The 26,272-nt window shown below is 41.4% G+C and overlaps 2 protein-coding genes across 3 annotated transcripts in view; both read right to left on the minus strand.

The window, feature by feature from the left end:
* Window positions 1–26,272, minus strand: part of TSPAN4 (tetraspanin 4) — a 376,357-nt gene that overhangs the window by 259,278 nt on the left and 90,807 nt on the right. Inside the window, exon 3 of one of the 2 annotated variants that reach the window (XM_069857861.1) lies at window positions 13,279–13,349. The exons of the other annotated variant lie outside the window; for it this stretch is intronic. The gene's annotated coding sequence lies outside the window, so the exon portion shown is untranslated. The remainder of the gene's footprint in view (window positions 1–13,278; window positions 13,350–26,272) is intronic. 2 annotated transcript variants of the gene reach the window in all.
* The window catches only part of CD151 (CD151 molecule (Raph blood group)), a 236,731-nt gene that overhangs the window by 4,554 nt on the left and 205,905 nt on the right, over window positions 1–26,272 (minus strand). The gene's annotated exons all lie outside the window — the stretch shown is intronic.

A 26,272-nucleotide genomic window follows, 5' to 3' on the forward strand; every position in this document is an offset into this window, starting at 1 on the left:
TGAGAGGCCCAAAATTGAAGAGGTGAAGCCTCACCAGTGCAGAGTACAGGGCCACAATCACATCCCTACTCCTGCTGGCCACACTGTTTCTGACAGAAGCCAGCATGCTATTGGCCTTCTTGGTCACCTGGGCAAGCTGCTAGCTCATATTCAGCCAACTGGTTCCCCTTGTCTCAAGGAAGCCTGGACTTACTGTCTAGTGTCTTTAATTTGAGTTTCCAGGAACCGTTTTTTATTAATGTGCAGGAAATGTTCCTAACCATAGACCTTAGACACACCTACATATTATTATGCAAAACAGAGAAAGGGGCTGAAAACCTGCAAGGGGAAACAGCAAGGCTTGAATGCAGTTTCCCTTCACAGAGACATTCCTGAGCATGTCTGGGGCTTGGGGGCTTGTTTTCACTACAAGAAGTTATTTTTAGTGGTAAAAACGGTGCCATTTTGAAAGAAACTGTATCATCTGACACACTTAGTGGATGAGGGAAAGGCTGTGGATGTTGTTTTCCTGGACTTCAGTGGGGCTTTTAATGCTGTTTTCCACAGAATTCTCCTAGAAAAGCTGACTGCTCATGGCTTGGGTGGATTTACTGCGTGAAAAACTGGCTGGATGGCCAGGCTCAGAAAGTTGTTGTAAATGGAGTTAAATCCAGGTGGTGGCCGGTCACAAGTGCTGTTCCCCAGGGCTCAGTGCTGGGGCTGGTTCTGTTTAATATCTTTACGGATAATCCGGATGAGGGGATCGAGTGCATCCTCAGTAGGTTTGCTGATGACACCAAGTTGGGCGGGAGTGGATCTGCTTGAGGGAAGAAAAGCTCTGCAGAGGGACGTGGACAGGCTGGATTGATGAGCTGAGGCCAGTTGTATTGGGTTCAACAAGGCTAAGTACCAGGTCCTGCACTTGGGTCTCAACAACCCCGTGCAACACCACAGGCTTGGGGACATGTGGCTGGAAAGCTGCCCAGTGGAAAAGGACCTGGGAGTGGCCTCCAGGAGAAAGGTTAAGCACAATTTAGCTAGTAGTTTCCCAGCTCCAGCTTATTGCTGTCTCATGTCCACCTCCAAACAGGGAAAACAAGCCTTCTCTAACTTGCCATGGTGCACAGGCTTCTTGCTCCACAACATCACAGCAGCAGAGGCCATTCAATAGGAAAATATGAAGAATCAGCTTTCTTAGGAGACAAGCTTCCCACTTCTGTATTTTCACAAACAACCAAAGCTGCTGATAAAGCTGAGGAAAATGGTCAGGGATCTGCATGAAATACAGTCTGACACGGGATTAGTAAACTGAGAAGAAGCATTCAAAATGAAACTGCCATCTCCAGCAATGTTCCAGCAAGAGGTATGCAGAGCAAGGCCTGGCCTTCTTTTCAGCCTACAGGATTCAAGGTTTTGAATGTTTCTAGAAGTACAAATTTCTCTTGACAGTCATATATTCATTTAAAGAGTGATGACAATTAAAGAAACATCTGTCACACTGCAGGGTTTTATTTTACTTGATATTGCATTCATATATATAGACATATACATAAGAATGAAAAGCATATTTTGACATTTAAAGCCATCCTAGATTGTCTGTGCCACACAGCCCAAGCTGTCAGGAGAAATGTGGGAGTGCTGCAAAGTTTTTAGATAAAAACTACTTCTAATTAAGGGATGAAGTTGAACTTTTATCAAATTAGAGTACAGCTTCTCTAACGCAAACGCAAAAATGAAAACCATTTGGCTAACATTCATTTTTCTGGCCAATCACTTCCCCAAACCTGCAACTATGACTGACTGCGGGCTATTTTTCTCTCCAGAACAACAGTCTACTTGGGAAGCTAGAGCACCAATCTGAGATTTAGATGATTATTATTCAAATCCTGGTTCAGACAAAAGCCACTTCTTTAACTTTGGGTAAATCATTTAACTGACAGGTTTTCTGTTTCCAAACTAATCTGCAAAGTCAGGACAATCCTGTTTCTTTTTCTTACACTTTAGGAATAGGGTAGGATACCTTGGATACCAGAAATTATCTTCAGCAGCACATAGCTCTCTGGACGCTAATTTCACCATCCACAAAGAGCTCCTGACAGTTTTTGAAGCTGCTTGCACTTTTCTGGACTTCTAGTGATGCTCATTCTCCTCACCTGCTAGGATGACCACCATCGCTGGATGGTTCTCATCTTAATAATTACCAGTGTACATATTAAAACCCTTACCAAACTTGTACAAAACTTCTGTTGGAGGAAGCTGTGGACATTTATTCCAAGGTACATTCTCCAAGGATACAAGATGGAGGACTACAGTTTTGTAATATGGATTAGAGACCATGCACAACAACCACATTTCCTAAACTGGAAATGTGACATACTTGTCTGATGAGAGTATAAAATGCACATCTGAAAATCATCGAGATAATCCCATACCTGCACAGCTGCAAGAATACAACGGCTATCACTTGCCTGCCCCCCACAGACAGCATCTGCAGGACCCTGCACAGCTACAGACATTCCCTTGCCTGCAATGTGAAGCCATTCATAACAGTTCTTTCCCTTAGGGACACCTACAAGGAAAATGTTTTCTTTGCCCCCATCTCTTCCCTCATTCTGAAAACTAGCAGTGTGATGCACATCTTGATACTAAAAACCTGAACAATGTGATGTTTCAATACCAACAGACTTGTCAGCATACAGAATTAAGAGGAGGAGTCACAACCACCCCAAATGCATAATTACTGGGGGACCAATTTTGCTGTTAAAGAAAAGAGACTTTCTCCAAAGCACTTCCCTCTTTATACAGACATTGGCAACTTCTCCAGCCTCATCCAAAAACTACAGAATTTTTGTTTAAGGGGATTCTGTGGGGTGGGGTTTCTGGTTGTTTTTGTTTGTTTGCTTTTTACAGATGACATTTACCAATATTTACACTTTACAGTGTTAAAAATATAGCTTGGATTTCAGCCCATAGCTTGGGTTCCAGCCCACAATACAACAGAGGTGTAGGGATTAGGGTTTTAAATGCATGTTTCAGCACTTGCAATAAACTAACTCCTGAATTGAATTGGGTGGTTCACAGCCTTAGGATACTGACAGAAATCCCCTAAAGAAATGAAATAGCACTGAAGGAAATTAATCTGTCGGTTGTTCTGCTATTAGTCCAAGGGCACTATGAGTCTGTCCAAAGTCCCTGCTCCTTCATTAGCTTTCCTGTGTTCCAACTCAGCAGTTCAATTATGCACATACAAATGTCTGCGGGGCCACAAGAAAAACTGTGTCACTTAAAGATCAGAAGACCTCTTCCCATTTCTGACTGTCCATCATTTCAATGTTCTGGTTCCATGATGCAGCCCCATTTACAGCCACACTGACGCAACTGGTAAGGCAGCAAACAATAGTGTAAGACCCATAAGTGCTCCGGTTGGCTTCTTTGCTGATACCAATATTTATCGTGGCTTTTAGAATTCATAGTTGTCTGAAGCCATGCAGATGCAGTGACACTTCTATAAATCAGAAGCCACAGCCTAACCCACAGACAGTGATTTCATTCTATGGAAACTGTATGGCATTTACAGGAGAGGTGATTTTCACCTCACAAACTCTGCAGCCAAAGACAATAAAGCTCAGAAAAGGTCTGAACAGTGACAGCAGTGTGTTAAGAAGTCTCCTTTTGTCTCACTTTAAACTAGTAGAAAGTAACAAAGCTCTCTTTTGTCAGCCTTGGGTTGTCTCATTGCAAATTAGCAAATTAAGAGATGAGCAAGAGAAAATACCCATGGAGGGATGGGGTAGATCTGTTTTAACAATGGCTTTTGTTGCATGCAGCAACATGGAAAGGCAAGATAAGGGGTTTTATTACCCAGAGGCTATGGGTTATATTGCACTCAGAACATGTGTGTAAGTCCCACTAATGCTAACAGGTGCTGAGCATGCTCAGCAAGAGCAGAACAGAGTCACTGCATTTTCATAGTGGTGTTTATGGACAGGAAACACTTGCTATCTACTCATCTTCCAACAGCTTCAGGGATAGTCTTTTACTATGTTCACTCAGAGAAAATAAAATGGAACAGAAACACAAGTGCTAATTAGCTGAAACCATTAACATTATACCATCGTTCAACAAGTCCCATTTGTATCAGTATTAATGCAATGCCTCAGTTGGCCCATCCGAACACAGCAAGCTGACTATATTGAAGTGATAAAAATTTTGGTTAAACCTCTGCAAAATTTACTTTAAAAAGGATAACAGCAGCAAAATAAGCAATCTAACTTATATCAGTGACACTGCACAAGGAAGTGGAAAACTGGCTGAGAAGAACCAGGAGCATGTGTCTCCTGGGGCACAGGACAAGCATTCTCAGCTAAGGCACGGACGCATGCCCAAGATACCAGAAAGGCATGGCATAATTCCTGGATGGTTAAGACCTTCATGTGGAATTCGCAGCAGCTCAGCCTGTCCCAGGCAATATTTGATGCATGACATCAGGAGGACACTGCTCTCACCCTGCTTTAGCCCTCAGGATCTCACATACGTGTCCATTACGCCTTTCAAATGCCAGAATAAACACCTTTTAAATGCACCCAGAGTCAGATGCACATTCACCTAAACAGATCAGAAAAAGCTGTCAAACTTATAGGGCCAAACTCTCATTAAATGCCCGTTGTAGACCGTAGAGTTACATGATCAGTCCAATACGACCATCTCATTGTTCAAGGGATCATTCATTGATGATTGCATGAAAAGGGTCTCCTCCTCAAACCAACTCTGTCTATGAGTTATCTCTTCCTATTCTCAGACCTCCACTACAACAATCCTTCTCTCCTTCTAGCTCCTCCCTTAATAATACAAACAAACTTTCAATGTTTTGGTTCCTTTCATCTTGAAACATCCATGCCAAAACATATAAGCCACTCTGAGATCACTACAATAATTATCTAGCATTCTTTTCAAAGAAATCCAGCCTAGAAACATCTTGTTTATGCTCTTACAGTGAACAGGAACAACTTTAACAACTTTACAACTTCTTTGTTAGACCCTTCAGTAGCTCTGGCAATGCTCCTGCTGTTTCTTTTCACAGCTTTAGAGATACCACTCCCTGAAACCATCACCTAGTTCTCAAAGTACTCCCCTCAGTGTGTCCTCTGCTGAACTCTCCTCATACTCCCCAACTTTCAGTTTTCCCCTGTAGTTCCATTGGCCTCTGTCCTTTTTGTTCCTTCTCTTTCCCTTCCACATTTCATCTCATTTGCAAACACAAATTCAGCTATGCTGATGACTTACAAGATGATACACCTGTTAAAATGGGAATCTCAGCTTGTTTCCTTTTTGTGTTTAACAATTAACCTGAACTCACTGTGGCTAAAACAGTTATGTCAATTTTTTCCCAAGATTGGCCTGCCCATTATCCTCTTCCCTTGCAACTTGTGAACAATAACAGCATTTTGTATTACACCAGCCCATAACTCGAATATCATCTTCATCTTGGTGATTGGTCTTGATTCTTGTATCTAAGCTATACCTCAATGTGGCAGATGGTTTCCACATACTGTCACCAATAGGTCATCCATGGCATCCTCTCATTGGCAGATATAAAACTCTCTTGACAATGCAATCTTTTCCCACTGCTACTCATCCAAAATGCTGCTTTAAAGGCCATTTTCCTAGACCATCCCTTTGGCAATGTTATTACCTCCCACGCAAGCCTCTGCTCACTCCCTTCTCTCTTTCATACCAGTAATAAGTTACATACTGTTGCTAATTCTTCCAGTTTACCCACAAGTCTCTCTCACCTCTTCTTCAATATCAAAAGATCAATTTCTACCTCTGTTGTAGCCCCAGGGATTCTATCGGCTCTAGTCCAGAGTTTGGAAATGCTTTATACTCTGGTGAGTGGCTTCTAGCTCCAGTGCAGTCTGTGAAAAGTGGGGGCCGAGATTTTGTCTTAGAAATAATTTCTGAAATCAGTGAAATTATTTGCAGTATGTGCCTCAGGCAAGGTCTACTTCAGAAATGGTTTGCTGGTATCATTATGCAAGTACAACCCATCTTGGCACAACTGAAGCAGCTACTTCTGTAACAGTCAGAGCCTATAGCAATGACATTGTCTTTTGTTGGTATGATTTATATTAGTGCACAGATTTTTTTTTAGAAAGTCAAACAAGCTGAAAGAGGGCAGACTTAGATTAGATATTAGGAAGAAATTTTTTCCTGTGAGGGTGGTGAGGCAGTGGCACAGGTTGCTCAGGGAAGTTGTGGATGCCCCCTCTCTGGAGGTGTTCAAGACCAGGTTGGATGAGGCTTTGAGCAACCTGACCTAATAGAAGGTATCCCTGCCCATGGCAGGAAGGATAGAACTGAATGATCTTTAGGGTCGCTTCAACCCAAACCATTCTACGATTCTATGAATTCTTTCAGAAAAGCATTTCTGGCAATAGAAATGAAACTGTATAAAGGCTTCTACTAGTATGGAGAAGTTCTAATAAACAAGCAAACTAAAAATCACAACAAAACTCACTCAGTCCAAGAAACCTTTCCGACATAATCTCATTTAAGGTTTTTCTAGGACTGGAACATGGGTACACAAAAATCAGCCAAATGATAAAAACTAAACCAAACACATATGTGTATGTTCTTTGTATGTGTGCAGATACATAGAGATTGAGCTAAAAAATACAAAGTTTTTCTTGAAAAGTATTTCTTTCTACTGCTAAAGTTGAAAAATTGACAGCTCAAGAAAAAAAAGCAAACATATAGAATCATAGAATGGTTTGGGTTGGAAGGGACCTTAAAAGGTCATCTAATTCCAACACACCTGCGATGGTCAGAGACACCTCCCACTAGGTCAGGCTGCACAAGGCCCCATCCAACCTGGCCTTGAACACCTCCAGGACGGGGGCATATAGCTTCCGTGTAGACTAATTCTTCACACTAATGCATAAATACATGTAAATCAGGACACTAAAAGATACATCCAAGATGAGAGGACAGCTTAGACATGACATCATCCATTGGCTTCTCCTGAGACTATAAGGAAGACTGATACCAATGCTTATTGCCATAATTACTCTTACAAATAAAGCACCAGCAATAGCATATACATAACGATGATGTAGAAGTGTCCAATTCATCGGTTAGACACTGGCACTAGAAGTCTACAATGCCAAGGATGTGAAAAGAAGTCACAAGGCTTTTATAGCACTCTAATAGTGAAAAGTTTCAAATACAAAATATTGTCAATGATGGACCAAAATATCAAAACTAATCCTAACACTAAAAGTTTAGCTCTGAGTTGGTAAGTAGGACCACTATGCTTGTTTCCATTATGTTATACTTACTTCACAGTACTGCATCTTACTGATCTCAGTAGAATTATATTAGTATAAACTTTCATAATATACTAAAAGGATGAGAATATAATTTTTTTTTTCCTGGCTAAACTAACAAATTACTGGGAGACAATAAATATGAACCATCTAGATGTCATTGCAGCTACTTTTAAAAATTAAAGCTTCTCTTTAAAAGCACTTCCTACCAATTTGCCGTGTCCACATGCAGGTCCCTCTAGAATTTTCCTTCTTTCGCTGATGAATCTCAGCTTTCTGACGGTTTATAATTTTCCCTGATAAAAATGACTGACCCAGCATGCCCCGCTGGGTAGTTTCTCACTCCAGTGTATGACATTGCTCACAACTTCCACATGAGCCTCAGTCCTTCAGTTCAAGTCTGAGACCCACTTTCATCATTGCACTTACTTAGTCTCATTCTTCCTGTTGCTATAGTAAATACAAGTGCAACAGCTACAGAAATGTTTTACGACTTTGCTTTGTAGTCTCACTTTAGTAGCATGCTAACTTTGCATGTTTACACTGATTATTTTCTTTCAACCCAGCATGAAGAGTCATGAGTAAAAGTGAAATTATACATTCCCAGAGAGACTTTCTTTTGCTTATTATTTCCCTCTTTTAATGCATTCATTAGAGCTTCTGAATCAACAGTGGCAGATGCAGGCAAAGAAAGAAAATTTTAATTTTGCAGATAATAATGGATTACCATACGTTAACATTACTGTAAAACCCACGAAGTGGAAGTGCTCAAGGGAGGTAGGAGCAATTAATGTAGTTAGTTTATTTACCTAACTGACACGCTGTTGGGGCATTTAGAAGCAAGTGGAATTGTGTTTACACAGGCAGACCTATACGGCTTTTTCAACATCACAGACAAATATCCTATTTAGGGGAGATATCAGCTGCTTCAGGCAAAAGAAAATATAAAAACATATACTGAAGCAGCAACTTTAAACACATATTTAAAACTTTAAAAACAGATCTTCTCCATTAGAAGAGTAGGCAGGGGTAAGACTTTTAATAATAACACGGTATAAAGATAGATATTACCTCTCAAAAGCTCCATCTTTCTTGTATTCTGGGATATATTCTGTACCAGTTATGAACAATGTCTGTTTATTATACACTTTTATCATTTTAAAAGAAAAACACTCAGAAGAAATAGGCTAAAGGCAGAAATAGCTGTCCACTCAAGATAAAATAGATACATATAACAGAAGTGTGTAATTACGGGAAAAAAAAATCCCACTACTGTTGGGCTTTTTCAGCAGTAGTAGAAAAATTAGCAAATGCCTCATTTAAATGCAATGACTATCTGTACCTGACAGAGCTGCCTCCTGCGTATTTCCACTATTGATTAAAAGCCCCAACTCCTGCCACAGTCTATGCATTAGAAACAAAAGTATTCAGCGTCATTGAGTGTCTAGTTCTAGTTTTAGTGGCAACCACCCACGAGAAAGGATTTAAACTGAAGGACTCAGCGTGGGGGTCCAAAACAGCGATCTTCATGCCATCATATCCATTGTGAAATAAGCCAGACCAAACAGAGCAGTGACAAATTCTCCTTAACTGTTTCCCATGGCAAGAACCAGAACTCTATGCACCAGTACAGATTAGGGGTTGACCTGCTGGAAAGCAACTCTGTGGAGAAGTACTTGGGAATCCTGGTGGACAAGTTAACTATGAGTCAGCAATGTGGCCTCATGGCTATTAGTATCCTGAGGTGCTTCAAGAAGTGTGCAGCAAGTAGGTCAAGGGAGGTTATCTTTCCCTCTACTCTGCCCTAGTGAGGCCCCGTCTGAAGTACTGTGTCCAGTTCTGGGCCTACCAGCTTAAGAAAGACAAGGAACCACTGGCAAGAGTCCTGTAGAGGGCCACAAAGATGATTAGGGGACTGGAGCATCTCCTTTATGAGGAAAGGCTGAGAGACCTGGGTCTGATTAGCCTGAAGAAAAGAAGATTGAGAGGGGATCTTATCAATGCTTACAAATATGTAAAGGGCGGGTTGTCAAGAGGATGAGGCCAGACTCTTCTCAATAGGGCCCAGCAACAGGACAAGGGGCAACTGGCAGAACCCGGAGCACAGGAAGTTCCACCTGATCAGAGGAGTGACAGAGGAGTGTAACAGGCTGCCAAGATAGGCTGTGGAATCTCCTTCTCTGGAGATATTCAAAATTCACTTGGATGTGATCCTGTACAGTCAGCCGTAGGTGAATCTGCTTCAGCAGGGGTATTGGAGTAGATGATCTCCAGATGCTCCTTCTAACCCCAAACATTTTGTGATTCTGTGATCTGAAAGACAGGGCATCTTTAGAACTCCCAAAATTAAATTATTCCAAAACATGAGATTCATATACATCTCGAATTTAGCATGTCCAAATGAAGGCAACAATATTGCTGACAATTTAAGAGTCTGTTGTTACAATCAAAATGGATTAAACTAACTTTAAGTCCAGCCGGACAGCCTCTGTTGATAGTTGAAAGGATGAATACGCCATCCCATACTAGCAATGTATGCACTGGGAACTACTTTGTAGCAAAACTCCAAACCTTCAGCTAGAAAAATAAATTAGCAACAAAAATCAAACCTCTCTAGCAGTAAAAAAGACAAACTATCTCTAGTTGTGACTAGAGAGATACATGCCTTGATGGATTTATTAGGGAATTCAGATGACCCCAGAAAATGGTGAAACTGAAGTCTGGCAAAATGGCCAAGTAAAAGTCTTGAATGTCTTAGAATGACAAGGCACAGCAGAAATCTGCAGCAACTGCAGTCACTAGCAGCGCCTTCTTCTAACCACCACGAATGGCCATCATTAGACACAGTAAATCCAGCAGCAGGTACACGCTCTGGAGTAAAGCCAGGCGAAAGTAGGCTTAAATGGCAATGTTCTCATTCAGTGTTGGGCAAGAAGTCAGGAGGGTACAGAGCCAGGACAGCTGACTTCAACTGACCAAAGACATATCACATATTTGATGACATCACACTCAGCAATGAAAGCTCAGGGAAAGGAAGATGAAGGAAGGCCTTTTACTGTTGTGGAATTTGTCTTCCAAAATAAGTATCATGCTTGCTGAGGTCTTCCTGCCTGCCTAGAGGAAATGGCTAACGTCTGCCTGCCAATGGGAAGCAGTGAATAAAGTCCTTATTTTGCTCTGTTTGCACGCAGAGCTTTGCTTCACTTATTAAACTGATTCTTTTTCACTTTTGCTCTTCAGTTCTTTCCCTCCACTGAATTACGGGAGCAGCGGGCACTAAGCAATTGGCTGGTGAGTGTTTAGTTATTGGCCAGGAAATGGACTTCAATGAACAATATACATTTAATTGACCAGATTTTCTCTTGTAAGAAAATATCATGGACAAACACACATAAAATGTATTTAGAATACTCCCATTAATCTGCTTACTCTTTCCATCTGCTTTCACAGAATCACAAGGTTAGAAAAGACCCACTGGATCATCGAGTCCAACCATTCCTATCAATCACTAAACCATGCCACTCAGCACCTCGTCCACCCGTGCCTTAAACACCTCCAGGGAAGGTGACTCAACCACCTCCCTGGGCAGCCTGTGCCAGTGCCCAATGACCCTTTCCATGAAATATTTTTTCCTAATGTCAAGCCTAAATCTCCCCTGGCGGAGCTTGAGGCCATTCCCTCTTGTCCTGTCCCCTGTCACTTGGCAGAAGAGGCCAGCACCCTCCTCTCTACAACCTTTTTTCAGTTAGTTGTAGACAGTGATAAGGTCTCCCCTTAGCCTCCTCTAGGCTGAACAACCCCAGCTCTCTCAGCCGCTCCTCATAAGGCCTGTTCTCCAGCCCCTTCACCAGCTTTGTTGCTCTTCTCTGGACTCTCTCCAGAGCCTCAACATCCTTCTTGTGGTGAGGGGCCCAGAACTCAACACAGTACTCAAGGAGCAGTCTCACCAGTGCCAAGTACAGAGGGAGAATAACCTCCCTGGACCTGTTGGCCATGCCATTTCTGACAAGAGCCAAGATGCCATTGGCCTTCTTGGCCACCTGGGCACACTGCTGGCTCATGTTCAGTCGCTGTCAACCAACACCCCCAGGTCCTTCTCCTCCAGGCAGCTTTCTAGACAGACTTCTCCTAGTCTGTAGCACTGTACAGGATTGTTGTGCCCCAAATGCAGGACCTGGCATTTGGCCTTGTTAAACCTCATGCCATTGGTCTCAGCCCAGCGGTCCAGCCTGTTCAGATCCCTTTGCAGAGCCTCCCTACCCTCCAGCAGATCGACACTTCCACCCAGCTTAGTGTTGTCCACAAACTTGCTAAGGGTGCACTCAATGCCTTCATCCAGGTCATTGAGAAAAACATTGAACAGGGCTGGACCCAGCACTGAGCCCTGGGGAACACCACTTGTCACTGGCCTCCAGTTGGAGTTAACTCCATCTACCACCACACAGCATTTCCTTACTGTGAGCGCTGCATCTCTTGTTTCACTTCCTACAACAAGCTGATGTCTTGTTTTAATACTACGAACATGGTTTCCTTGCTGGATGCTACAGTGAAACTTTGAAATATCCTTTATTTCGGTTTTTATTGCTTATATAAAGTTAGCTGGAAATGACTTTTATTTTTAGCCCTCTTTCATTTATATTATTCTAATTTCTATTCAGAGGCCGTGTTACACAGTTTGAGTGGAAATGCAAAAAGAGAAGTCTCCAATTCTTCCACCCAACCAATGAAAGAAGAAGAAATCCAAACATTTGTTTTAGGCAAAGGAATAAGGAAATTTCATCCACATCCCAGTTTCACAGATCATATCACTCTCCTCATTACACCAAAGGGAGTTTTCCCATTGGTCATAGACTTGCTGCTCCTATTCTAACTAGATACAATTGTCCCTTTTCCATTTTCAGAAGTGCCTTATATGTCTGATTTTCAGAAAGAAGTACAGCAGTAATATGTATCTCTGTTCTGCATGTATAGTTTCACACAGTTTATGGAGTTCAGCTTTTGGAAATACTACTTCCTTTCCTTTAAAAAACTACGTCTCATTGAATAGATTTGGGCAAAGTGCCAAAATAGGTAGATTTTTTTTTTAAAGAAAAAAATCTCATCTTCAAGGCCCTCAATGACATTTAAGTCTGTTAATTCCACAGAATACCTATATCAATATCTATACATATTGCAGTATCTTCATAAAACTGATCATAATGGGCTATAGAAACCCAGCACTAACACTTAAAATTTACATAGCTCATTCAGAATTTTCATCCAGTGAGAATGTTTTCATTATTTTTTAACTGTCTTTACAATGACTGGCTCATGCCAGCCTGAAACTGAAATTCTATTTCCAACTCATGTTTTTCCTCCCATAAAAGGTGCTTGCAAATGTATTGGCCAAGCTGCTCATTAGAACTCCTGTATCATAACAGGGTCTAAAGAACAAGCAGCACTGAAACAGTGTTTCACTGTTTTAATACCAAAATAAAAACCAGAAATAAAACCCGATCTAATGGTAACTCTGTGCATTACTTTAAACAGAAGTACTAAACCAACTGGACCACACTTCCTACTGTAGTTAAATAGCCATGTAAGACCCGGGGGAAAGCTAAAAATTGATGTAGCAAGGCCAGTTAGTAAAGCAGTCAGCTGGATGTAACTTGCCAACTATTACAAGCATTTAACCTCCACAAAATCAGCAGGTGAGAGTCAGAAGTGACTCCAAAAAAATCACTCTAATAATGCTTAGTGGTGTTATTTTTGTCATTTCCCTATTCCTATGTAAGCACCATCTCTTAGCTATGATCAAATTCCAACACATCCGTTTGCAGCTTTCCCTGTTCTCGCCAATGCCCTGCCAGCTCTGAGTGAATGCAGAGGCAGAATGTAAGACTGATGATCTTGTCTCGCTGTTGAACATTCAGCTCTGCAATTCCAGTAATAAAACTGCTGAAGTGTTAAGCCACTTCCACAACCTGCTACTAACATAATGCAAGGTCCTGTAATGACTTGATCCACACCAGCCACCTCAATCCTTGTTGAAGAACAGGATGACTTCTTCACAGGGAAAACAAATTTCAGTTTGTTTGTCATTTGTTGATGTACAGGCGAACAGGAACAAAGATATTCTGCAGCATTTCTCTCAGCCATAATGTAAGAAGGGCCAGAAGTGAAAACATGCAATGCAAAGAAGTCAGTCATGCAGGGCACTTAGGAGTGCCCTAGTCATCCTTCTCAGTATAAAGTATTCTTGCTGTCGCACCTGTGTTGAAAGCTTTCAATCTTGAGATAGACAAATAGATATTTAGAGTAGAAGTGGAAGGATCAGATATTTGTGCAGGATGTAAACAGATTTTGGATGAAAATGAAAGACATCCCTGCTAAACATGAACAGAGAAGAGCTTTCCAGTAGATAGCTTGGTAACTAAGCTTATGCAAATACATAAAGTTTTCACTCAAATTCCCTCTCATTTTATTAAGGTTTTATTGTTCTCCCATAGGAGATGAGTAACTCCTGCCGACTTCTGTGGAGGAAGGCCAGAGTTTGCAGTAGGTAAGATAGCTGCACTTTGTTCCCTAGGAATACAAAACTGTCACTCTCTTTAGAAAAGCTGCATTCAAAATGAGTAATCGGAAGTGCAGAAGTCCTGATTATTGTCCCATAACATTAAATACAATGAAATCACAGCACAGTCATGTATTACACGCTACAGAGCCTGACATTTTCATTGCTAATGTCACCTACAGCTTAAGGCTTTTTTTCTCCATAAATAAAGCAGGATATTTTTTTCTCCCTTCAAGAAAAAGTCTAAGGGCTATATTTCACAAAACAATGCCATGGCTGTCACACACTAACCACAATCATTTAATAAAAAAGAGAAGATTCTTTGATCCGAAGCAAAAAGCTGATCCTGAGCCACATGCACCACCCCTCTCTATCACAACTTCATGCTTACTCACCTCTTCTTCTGTGCCGGGATTTCTTTTTACCTCTAAAATAACGCTAATCTTAAAAAAAAAAAAAAACAAACCCAAAACCAAAAACCAAACAAACACCCCAACCAACAAACATCTGAATAATCCTGAAAAAAATTATTTCCTCCTTATTTCAGATCACTTTTTGTTCCTGTTTTATTCTTTAAAATAAATCATTAAACAAAACTGATCACCAGCTGAGGAATTGTTTCTCTTCTCCAAAGCAAGGAAAGAGGGATTAAGGTGTAATGACCCTCCAGCTCCCAGCTGACCTCATCTCTATCAGACTCCTACATGCATCAATAAGCTTTGCTATACAAGGCATGGTGATGTTTTCACATTACAGTCCAACTCTGGCAGATTGTTCCATACATCTTCCTTTACCTTTGTCATTCCACTAAAATCACTGGATTTTTAACCAATGTTAAGACACACAGCAGAGGAAACAATAAATTATAACTCTCTAGAAAATGGATATTAAAATAAATATTGAGGATGAGAAAAGGGGAGAGTACCATTGTTTTCTCAAAACCATTTGCTGAACATACATGGTTAAAATGGTTGAAAAGATTCCTGCCTCCAAGAAACCCTGATCCCTCATGCCTCTGTGGTACACTCCGTTAGGACACAGGTTTGAACAATTCATTTAATGTTTCCTCTAGCCTAGCCTTCGTGTGGGCTTATGGTTTGAAGGCATTTGGGTGGCTCTCCAGATAAACAGCATGTTTCAAGGATTAAAGCACTAGACTATATTTTCTCAAACCATTCTCACCTGGTGACTGTGCATGTTGCCCCATTACTTTTGTATTCTTTTTACATCTTTTAATATCTTAACGATGTTTCAAAAAACAGACAGGGTGAGTCTCCTGTCACCTAACTTCTGATGTCCGGTCTAAGCTTCTCCCCACTCTTCCTCTTCTCAGTAGTGAGAAATAAGCACCTTTCACACAATTCATCAGATCTATTCTTGATACTGTCTGTAAGAGGAGGGTTAATATCCGAGGGGTACAGAAAAGAATAGAGTGTTTTGGTTGGAAGAGACCTAATATGATCATCGAGTCCAACGGCCTGACCGACTTAGGGCTGACTAAAATTTAAAACATGTTGTTAAGGGCATTGTCCAAATGTCTCTTAAACACTGACAGGCTTGGGGCAACCTGTCTAGGAAGCCTATTCCAGTGTTTGACCATCCTGTCGGTAAAGAAATGCTTCCCAGTGTCCAGTTTAAACCTCCTTGCCTCAGCTTCAAAACATTCCTGTCACCAGACACTAGGCAGAAGAGATCAGCACCTCCCTCTCCTCAGGAAGCTGTAGAGAGCCATGACATCACCACTCAGTATCCCTTCTTCTACAAACTAGATGAGCCCAAGGTGCTTAGCTCAAAGGATGTTCCTTCCAGCCCTTTCACCAGCTTTGTTGTCCTCCTCTAGACACATTCAAGGACCTTCACATTCTTCTTAAATGATGGGGCCCAGAACTGCATAGAATACTCAAGGTGAGGACACATCAACACTGAATAAAGCAGGATAATCCTCTCTTTTGACCAGATGGTTATGGTGTTTGATGCATCCCAGATACGGTTTGTCCTCTTGGCTGCCAGGGCACTGCTGACTCCTGTTGAGCTTGCTGTCGCCCAGCACCCCCCGGATCTCTTTCCACAGAGCTGTTGTCCAGCCACTCCTCTCCCAAGTTGTACTTTTGCCCAGCATTACTCATTCCCAGATGCAGGATACAGCATTTGGACTTGTTAAATTCATCCCATTAATTATAGCCCAGTGCTTCAACCTATCTAGAACCCTCTGCAAGGCCTCCTGTTCCTCAAGAGAGTCAACAGCACTTCCCAGTTTGGTATCATCAGTAAACTTGCTAACGGCATGGGCCCTAGAACTGAACCCTGAGGAACCGTGCTGGTGACACGTTGGCAGCCACAAGTAGCCCCATTCACTACAACTGCTTGAGCTCTGCCCTTCAGCCAGTCCTTCACCCAGCACATCGTGTACCCACTCATCCCACAGCTGGACAACTTGTCCCTCCTGTGAGGGAGGGCATTAAAAACCTTACTAAAATCTAGAAAAACTACATCCCCTGCACCTTCGTTCATCCACTGGTGGGTGACCTAATCACAAAAGGATTTCAAATTAGTTAAACAGGACTTTCCCTTTGTGAACCCGTGCTGACTGTGCTTGATAACTGCATTGTTCTTTAAATTCCTTTCAACAGGATGCAGAATAATCCTCTTCATAACAGGTCTGTAGTTCCCCGAGTCTTCCCTCACACCCTTTTTGTAGATTCAACCAACGCTGGCTCGCTTCCAGTCAGCAGGGACCTCCCCTGACTCCCAAGAGCTTTGGTAGATGAGCAAGAGGGATTCTACCGTAACATCATCTAGTTCCTTCACTACTCTGGGATGAATCCCATCAGGCCCCATGAACTTGCGAACGTTCAGCTCTCACAGTTGCCCCCTTACAGTTTTAGTGTCCACAGATGGGAAATCACTGTTCCAACACTCATGGTCCTCCGACTCAGGGCACTGGACAGCCCAAGCTCCACCAGCATTATTAAAGACTGACATAAAAAACATATGGAATGCCTCTGCTTTTCTTCATCTCTACGAGTCAGGTGAGCATTGTCCACAGTACCAGTCCAGTGTTTTCTTTAGACCTCCTCTTGCCATTAACATATTTTAAAAAGCCCTTCTTGTTGTCTGGAACAACTCTGGCCAGTTTCAACTCTAATTGAGCTTTGGCCTTTCATATCTTCCTGCTGCATATGTGAATCACAGTTCTGTATAATTCCTGCAAAGTCTGACCTCACTTCCAGAGACAAGACAGTTTCTTCTTCCACTTGAGCTCCATAAGGAGTTCCTTCTATCCACCCAAGCTGATCTTCTGCCCTGCTTGCTTGACTTACGAGAGTGGAATTGCCTGCTCCTGTGCTTCTATTCTAAAAAGGTGGTTTGTAAGTCTGAGCAGCACTCATGGACTCCCAAGTCCTCAAAAGCATTTTCCAAGAGTACTCTGCTGAATAGTCCCCCAAATTGCTTCGAGTTTACTCTCCTGAAATCAAGGGTAGCAACTCTGCTGTCTTTTTTTTTCATTACGTTGAAAACTTTAAACTCAAACATTTCATGGTCACTGTGGCCAAGACAGCTACCTACTGTCATCTTGCCTGCCCTGACTATCCCTTCTCAACAAAATGCTTGCTTACTTTGGCAGAGGCTATACAGATGGGCTCAGATGAATTCCATTCTGTTGCTCCAGGAGCATAACGTCCTTGTTCTAAATCACACAGCAGTCCAGGAAATCATGGTATTAGATTTCAACTCCATTTACTCACTTTGTCAGTGTCTTCATCTGCTCACAAAATGAGATCTCTGAAGCAAAGCCCTTCCATAACTGTATGTCTGTACGGTCTCTGGTACAATAGTGGCTGGCACAGATGAGAGCTACAGCTGTCTTTGTAATCTACAGGATCAAAGGCTAAGAAGTTGACAGATGCTTATGTAGACTCAAGAACACAGTGAGGTGTGCTTCATTCTAGAGATCACATGTATTTAACACAAGAAAAAGATTGCTTCTGGTCTTATTGTCATTCCAAATACCCAAAGTGACTTTAGTGACTATGCTGGGACAGAACATATGGTTTGCAGAAAAAGCATCTATTTACTTTGCCACCTCCCTCACCTTCACTCTGCCCACCAACAGAGATCTTTCCCTGCAGCTGCATCCCCCAATTTTAGTCCCTACACAACAGAACAGTTCTTCAGCATGGCACAGTAAGAGTTACCAGTGAGCATCCATAACACTAGGAACCAATACAGCCTATTATCACAAACCTTCTACCCAAATCCATTCTCGGAGAAACAGGCAGAAACACCAAATATTTTAACTTTTTTTTTTTAAAAAAAAATGTTGCGGTGAATCTACTACTGATTTGTGGTGGCTATCTGAAGTCTTGTAAATGTTTTCCAAGCCTCACAGCAAACCAACAGAAGAACACATAACCACTTTTTAAAGCACCTCATGTAATCTTCTTTCAAACACAATGAATGTATCACAAATTAATATTTCTTTCCTTACTCCTCTCATCCCATACTGTTAGTCTATTAACAACAAACCCACTTTGTACTTTCTATATCCTCATCAAATCTGGAAGAAGCTGCCACGCTCCAGAAGATGTACACAATGCTAAACAAAAAAGCAAATTAAAGCCTATATTCTGATCCTTATATTAAATTTTAATTTGCTAGGGTAATCTCCATCAGAAGATCAAAGTGGCATCGTGCAGGATTGGAGTCTTACTTTTCACCAAAATCTACTTCACGAAGGGTCTTTTGTATCCCTATTTTAAGTCCTGTTTCACTTCTCTTTTTCAGTGTCACCTGCACCCACAATGATGCTACATTTAGATTTCCAACTTGCAAGACAGAGCTTGAAAAACACCTTCCCCCCTAGTGAGTAGGAGGTTTTTCCTGCTGAAAACAGAGGAATATGAGGTTCAACACACACACAAAAAAGAAAAAACCATGCCTGTAAGTCTTTTTGTTTAACAAATTATGAAAATCAACTACAACCACATTCAAAATAGTTCCCTTCTGAGTTGATACACAGCTGCATATTATGCGCCAAAGTTCAAAGTAATTCCGCAGATCAGTTTCTGAAAGGCTGTTGAGGACCTCCATTACTTTTGCTTTCACATCTTCTACCAACAAAAAAAATGATTCCTTTGAGCACTGACTTGATCTTTGGGAAGAGGCCGAAATTGCAGTGAGTCAGGTCTGGCGAACAGAGCAGGTGCTCAAGGACAGTGACGTTGTTATCAGATAAAATCTGCTTCACAGACAAAGTGTTGTGGGCTGGCACACACCAATATTTTCTGACTGAGGGCAAGAAAATATCTGTATTTGAACACGTGTCCACTTGTACGACTGTTGAGATCAAGTTGAGCATTGTCTCACTGTGACAGTTTAGAACATCTTTGTTCTCCCCTTCCACTCTTGGTTCCCAAGCTATAGCGTTAATCTCAGGGTTTTTTTGCGTTGGACCTCATATATCAAAATCAAAAGTTTATCTAAACTTCCACTCAACACTGTTTTTTTCCCATTTCTCTCCCTTTTTGTCTGATTTATTTTGACTTTTTAATTGAAATCTAATCTTGTAAAAGTGTCATTTTAAAAACATTATTGGAATTTGTAATGGAACCACCTGCATTGCAACTAATTACTCCTTACTTGCACGTGGGGCTATCACTGGTGACCAGACCCTAAGGAGGCAAACACTGGTGTACAATCTTTGTCCTCAGGGAAGCTCTGTAGTGGCCAACCTGGCCTTTTATAGGTAAACCTCTCATTTAACTGTAGAAATCAATACTTCAAGGAATACAATTGGCAGAATTAGCGCACTTGCATGAGTTTTTTGAGGCAGATAATGACTCCTTACTCAGCTCCTGCTCAGGTTTGGCTTAATGCACAGTTCACACCAAGGCCTGGCACATGCTGGGAGCAGCACCATTGGGTCAACGTGAGAGCAACACACCTGCTGGACACAGCAGACAGAAGAGTTAAGGGCTGATCTGACAGGCAGTGTGCTACCTCCTGCAGCTATCATCTCCTGTATCTCTGTGAAGTAGCTGCCTAGCACTTTCTTCAAAACCTCCTAACTGATGGAAATGGTAAAGACCCAGATTCCAACATGGGAGATATAAATGTGCCAGCTTACCAAAAAAGCTTTTGATACAGATGCAATACTGCAGTGGGACTGCTGAAGCTTAAACAAACCCCACAATAACAAAAAAAAACCCCAAAACAATATCCCAAAACCCTCCCCTGAAAAAACAACCAAACAACCAAAACCACACACCCCACACCCCCCCATCTCATGTTTGTAAACTTTGCCTGCCATTACTGTTCTGGCTCAACAGGTTAATGAACCTTCCCAAACTTGTGGGGTTATAGTTTTAGTACTCAAAGCACTATGTGAAGACTACAAGACAGAATATTGTATCTCAACCCATTATATCTTTCTCAACATTCATCACTTTTTATTTTGCCTTCAAACTAAATTGGAAACACCCTCAAATAGGACCAGCATTTGGTCTGAGATATACTATGAACTATAGAAGGAGGTTTTTGTAGAGAAAAGAGGAATGTGATCAGTTAAAATTCATCACTCTCCACATCTTGTAAGATATTCGTTTTAACATCTAGGTTGTAAGTCCTTCCTGTAGAAAAGTCACCTTTATGGGCACCATTATTTTACTCTAGGAGATAAAAGCAGCCTTGTCACGCAAAGGCGACTTCTCTGCGTCATTTAAATACGTGTATCTGACTTCTGGGCTTCACTGAAGCCTCAAGCCTCAGAGAAACTGGTGTTCATTTTGTTCAAAGTTAATTCCATGTGTCTGACAGTTGGTAAATTGAGTCTCTCTTGTTTGCTGGGCAGGATTTCTCAGTCGTTATCTTTCAGTGCCTTGAAAAAGATTGCTTTCAAAATTGAACTTGTCAAGTCAACCAGTTCAGTTCTGAACAATCTTTAGCATGTTCACCTTCTGAGTCAATGCATTTTCATTCATTCATTTAGAGCACCCTGAAAATCAATGCTATGGAAAAAACACTGGTAGCCCACTCCCAAATACAATGGTAATTCTTAATGTGGTAGAATTGTGTAAGCATTTAGTACGTATGCATACAGGTTTTTAAACACACATATATGGCTATAGGCCTATAAAGGCCTACGGTTGTCATTACAACTGGCAGACTAGGTGTTAGTGAATCTGAAAGGAAACCAGAAAACTAGACAAAGCATAATACAGATCGTTCAGTGAGATAACTGGATGACATTTCTGTTGCCAAGCCAAGGATTGACATGGCAGTTTCTACATAATCCAGAGTATTGAGCACAATGGGACAAATGCAAGAGTTGGAGTCTGCCTGCCTGACAGATTCTGTCATTATTGTCCAAAGCCTGCAGTGGAAGACAAGTTAAAAAGCAAAATTAAAAGCAACCACCCCAAAACTTCCCTCCCCCCTTATTTTCTCAGAAATGTAAGCTCACAGAAAAGTATGACTTTTCCTTAAGTCTACTAAGAAGTCTTACATTCCTTCGAGATACTGGGTTTTGGGGGGAAGAAAATTAAGTAGAAATCTGCCTTTCAATTCCGCAGAGCACTTAATCTGATTTGATAGGCACTCAAACCCACAAGCATGTTCATAAAGTTAAATGCCTAGTTTTGTGCTCTATTAGGGAAGTACAAGTTTAAACAACAGTTCAAGGTTAAGAAATTGCATATACAGCTTCACTGAAACCCAGATCTGAAGCCACAAAGATTTCAAAATTGTCTAGAGACTGAGCAACAGCAAGTCAAGTGAGCTGTTAGCTTGTGGAGGGCACATGAGAGACTGACAAAATCTGAAGGAAGCTTTATTTATGTCTTCAGTGAGCCTACTATGCCCAAATGCCTAATCACACTAACAACTGTAGGTGGACAGGGATGAACAGGAGATGCTCCCTGGGAGGGATCTAAACCCCACTCCAAGCACGAGATAGGAATTAATACTATTCACAGAGATAGAAACACTGCAGCTGTGCCCAAGGGAATGAACTAGTCAGCCAGAATGTGGTATCAGGAGCTGTATTTCCCTTCACATTCAGGACTTTCCCCAGAGGAAGCTAATACTGGGCAGGAGACAAGCATTTGCAAGTTATTAACCATTAGCAAATGCAATTTTGTAGGTTTCTTGTTAGTAAATTAGATGTAACAGCAGATTATATACTCTTCATAGTTCCACCTTTAAAGGCATTTCATATGGGGGAGGGTATCAACTTGCTCAGCCACATCCAAATTCAGGCTTCATCAGGCCTCCTGAAGACATTTACTGCAAAGCATCTCTGTACTTGCTGCTTTCTTTACACTAGGAGATGCTGGAGATCTTCCTACTTGGAAAGCAATTCTTCTGAATTGGAAAGAAGGCATGACACCTTCCCACCATCCTGTCATATTGGAGTTTGAACTCTTTTTGACACTAAATTGTGTCAAAAAGGAAAAAAAGCAAACTGACAGCTTCTGCAAAGCTCAGGAACTTTCTCTGAAGTCAATTAATCTGTTTTATAAACTATCCCATAACACTGTCTGACACAAAGCAAAGAACAGAGGCTCTGAAAAGGAAAGTGATTGCTGCCAAAGTTGCCCTTTGCTCCTCTTCCTCAGAGGCACAAAAGAGAGGGGGGAAGAAACAACACATTCAATCCCATAAGGGGCATAAGGGACCACTGTACTCAAGATTTCTAAGGAATGAACATCATGTTTTCACAGTCTGCTTTTCTACAGGAATAAAGATAAATACACACAGACATGCATGAATACAAATATATTACAAGAAAAGCACGCCATCTTACATAGTTTTTTCCACAATGCTTGCTTGACTACATGGGCTGCTCTCCAAGGATTACCCATGAGCTTTGCTGATTTCATTGTCCACGTGCACTAGGTGAGATGAGACAATCTGCACTCTCTTAAACATGCTGTATCTTCTGCAACCTGGTGAATGCAAGAGCTCTCCCATGGCTGGAAAGACTTCCTAGCAGTGAAAGTCTTTCTTCCCATGACCTTTTCTGTGTCATGGAATGAAGGCATGGTATGAAGATAGCCAACAATAAACACTCCCTGCTAAATAATCTGGCCATCCTTTCTTCTCTTTCTAAAGAAGAGCTATTCCCCTCCTTCAGCTTTGCTGGTGGGTCACTTCATTTTAACCTTGGCAATAAATACTTCTAAAATTACGGAGATTACCCATTGTGGTCAGGACATAAACATTATTATTTACATTTTTGGCAAGAGAGGGGGTAGAGAATCAGTGACCGACCAAAATATGTTAACAACTCTGAGGACATTTCAGTTTAAGTCCAAGGACTTCCCAGATGTACATCAAGAGACGTGGCTAGTATCTGTCAAAAGAATCTCCAGATTTGTATCCCTCCATATTTGTAACAGAACTGCACAATGGCCAAATTGCTTGCATTTAGCAAGACCTTGTTACTCAAATTGCTTTGGAGAATATTCTTTACACACAGGGAAAGCTTCATAACATTCCTGCAAGTCTTTAGTTTTCTGTGTTTAGGTTTGAATATTGCATCTTCTGCAGAAATACTACTATAAAAAAAATAAAAAAGAGGTCAGCAACTGCTAAGCAGAATTTCATTTGCTGTCATTTATCACACCAGGCTGCTTTTCAAAAAGCAAAATGAAATCAAGCTTGTTGAAATTCATCCATATGACAAATGCCTATTTCCCGTCTGCTTCAATTTTATAGTGACATGCTTGCTCTTATTAGATTTAGTACCAGCTGAAGTCAAAAGAAACTTAAAGAAATTCAAAATGGCAAAGAAGATTTAAATCTCTGCCACGTACATGTCTAGAAAGCCTAACTAAGATCTGACTAAATACCAAAAACCAGGGCAACCCTTCATCTTAGATAAAGTATCTTTCACTTGCACACTATGAAAACTTAAACAAATACTGTTACCTGAAGATCCTTCAGGAAGTTTCTATTTAACTATAAAGCTCCCTGGTAAAATTTGTCAAAATTAACGAAAAAAACTCCAACAGCTCAGAGAAATTAGAAGCACTATCCAGTCGATACAAGGGAATTACATAGATTTAATCTCAAACTATATTTGAAACACCTCTATAGCAACAGAAAGACACATTCAGGCTGAGCCCATAAACAGTCCTTTCATCTTCCAAAACCATTACAAACAGCATCTTCACACTTGCAGAAAAGTTAGGCTTAAATTAATAAACTAACAGAAATGTAATATGCACTTGTACTATGGAAAGTACTTCCAGACTGCTTACTTCCTTTTCTAATTCCACTGGCAAGAGCTAACTAGCTTGTGAATTCATGATATGGAGTATGACTTGCTCTTTGCCTACTCTTGGTGCTCTCATGTTGATAACTCTTAAGATCATTTTCAGATGAGAAGAGCTTTCATAATTATGATATTCAGTGTGAAAAGCAGGGGGCGGGGTGTAAGTTAAAGTTTACCAGTCATATGAGGAGCTGGTGTAAAATTGTGTCACTCTATTAAGGCTGGAGTTCCACATCATTTTACTGACAGCACATCCGATTTTAGAGGGCAAACTCTCTCCTTCAGTGCAGCTCTGCTCTCCTCACAGCAGAGTCCACTGTCACCTTACTTACACTGGTTCAGTTACTTGCATTGCCATGCTCTAAACCAGAGCTGTAAAATCAGGCACCTAAAATAATGCAAACATAAATTAATGAAACTTTAATGAAGTTACGGTAACTTCCACCAGTTTCAAATCTGACCCTATGTTGTTCGTGAACTATAACTACTTCCCGATTTCAGGAATTTGGTTTTCTGTCATTTGAATCTAAACAGTGAGCGCAGGGAGACAGTGTAAACAGACCACCACGTCCATCAGCTGCTCACTGCATACAAAGTGTTGGAGATGTTTGGTCAGTGCTAGAGTCTTACCTATATGTATCATTTTTCCCCCTTAGCATAAATAAAAGGTGAGAGTGAACTTGCATCTGTTTGCAGGCAGTTAGTTTTAACCACCTTCTATCCAGCCAAACAGTCCTGGACTAGGGAGACACTTTCAGGCAATCAGAATTGAATACGGATTAATTAATTTCTGTTGACTGCGGAAAATGGAGCAATATCAAGCCCCTGAGGCTGACCTGAAGCCAAGGTCTTCAGTGAGAGACTAAGTGCTCCATTTTCCACCTGGGGTCAAAGCAGATCCTCTGAGAACTGACCACAGACACCTGCACACAGCCAAGCTAGGTCAGCTCTTGGCCAGAAGAAAGATGCTGGTTCACCAAAACTGCAGGCAACAAACCAAAAGCAAACAGAATGTCAAGATCATTGGGAAGAGGCAGTTCAATACACCAAAGAACACTAGGTTGTTCATGAGCTCCATGCAGAGGGAACATTTTTTTGATATAGAAGCAGCTATGCACGCTGCCCAGGAGAAGGGGCAGGGATCCTGTGCTCAAGCAAGCTAAAGGTTATCCCTAGATTTTGTTTATTCAGTAGGTATTTGCCTTTGGTATATTTCTCCATCCTTACTGAAAACAGCTGAGCTGTCTCCTCAGACTTCTGCAAAGCTTCATCCAAGCAATGATAAAACTATAAGTTCCTTAGATGAATGATAACAGAGAGATGAACACCATTTATTTTTTTCAGTTTTAAATATGGCTACTCTGCCCATAGCCTTGGCTGCAGTGCAGCTGAGGGCTGTCCCCTTCCTTTGGGGACCGTGGAAAGAGGTGTGGGAGTTGCTTTTAGGCTTTTTGGGGGCCAATATGCTACCACTTGGCCGACCCCAGCTGAGCTACAGCATCAATCCTGGAGCAACAGCAGAGCTCACACACTCAGTCGTTAGTGCCTTTAGACAGGCACAAATAATTTACAGGCCAGTGAATTGGGTGGCTGTGACAGATGACAACCTCTGAGTGATGAAGGCCAAGTTCTCTGCTGAAGTGAACTGGGACAGCACGGCAGGGAAGCCAGCAGAGCTCTAGGTCTGAAGAGTGGGGAGCCCGGCCTTTCCAGAATCACTGAGCAATTCCTGGGTATTAACAACTACCCATTTCAGTTTCATCAGGATCTTGCATCATTTTCCTGCACTTTCTCCTGTGTTACCACTCCCTTTACCTCTGTTTTTCCCTCCTTCAGTATTCTTCCCTTGTCTTTCTCCAGTCTTTTCCACTGGATGCATCCCATCTCCTCACACCTTGCCTCATACGATGCACCGACCTCCTTCTGATTTCCTGAGGCAAATATCCCCATCAGACTTAAGAGGTGTTTTCACACTTATACCCTACTGTTATGAAAGAGGTGGAGGCAAAGGGTGGGAGTTTTGCAGAGTCGGTACACAGATACGCAGTGCGGCGTTTCAATCTGTGGTACTCATTTTTAGATAAAGAGTTGAGAAGATTGTTTGTTCCGCATAGTTTAAATAAAATGAAATAACTCTGA

Source organism: Phaenicophaeus curvirostris, chromosome 5, assembly GCF_032191515.1.
Source record: "Phaenicophaeus curvirostris isolate KB17595 chromosome 5, BPBGC_Pcur_1.0, whole genome shotgun sequence".
Taxonomy (NCBI): Eukaryota; Metazoa; Chordata; class Aves; order Cuculiformes; family Cuculidae; genus Phaenicophaeus; species Phaenicophaeus curvirostris.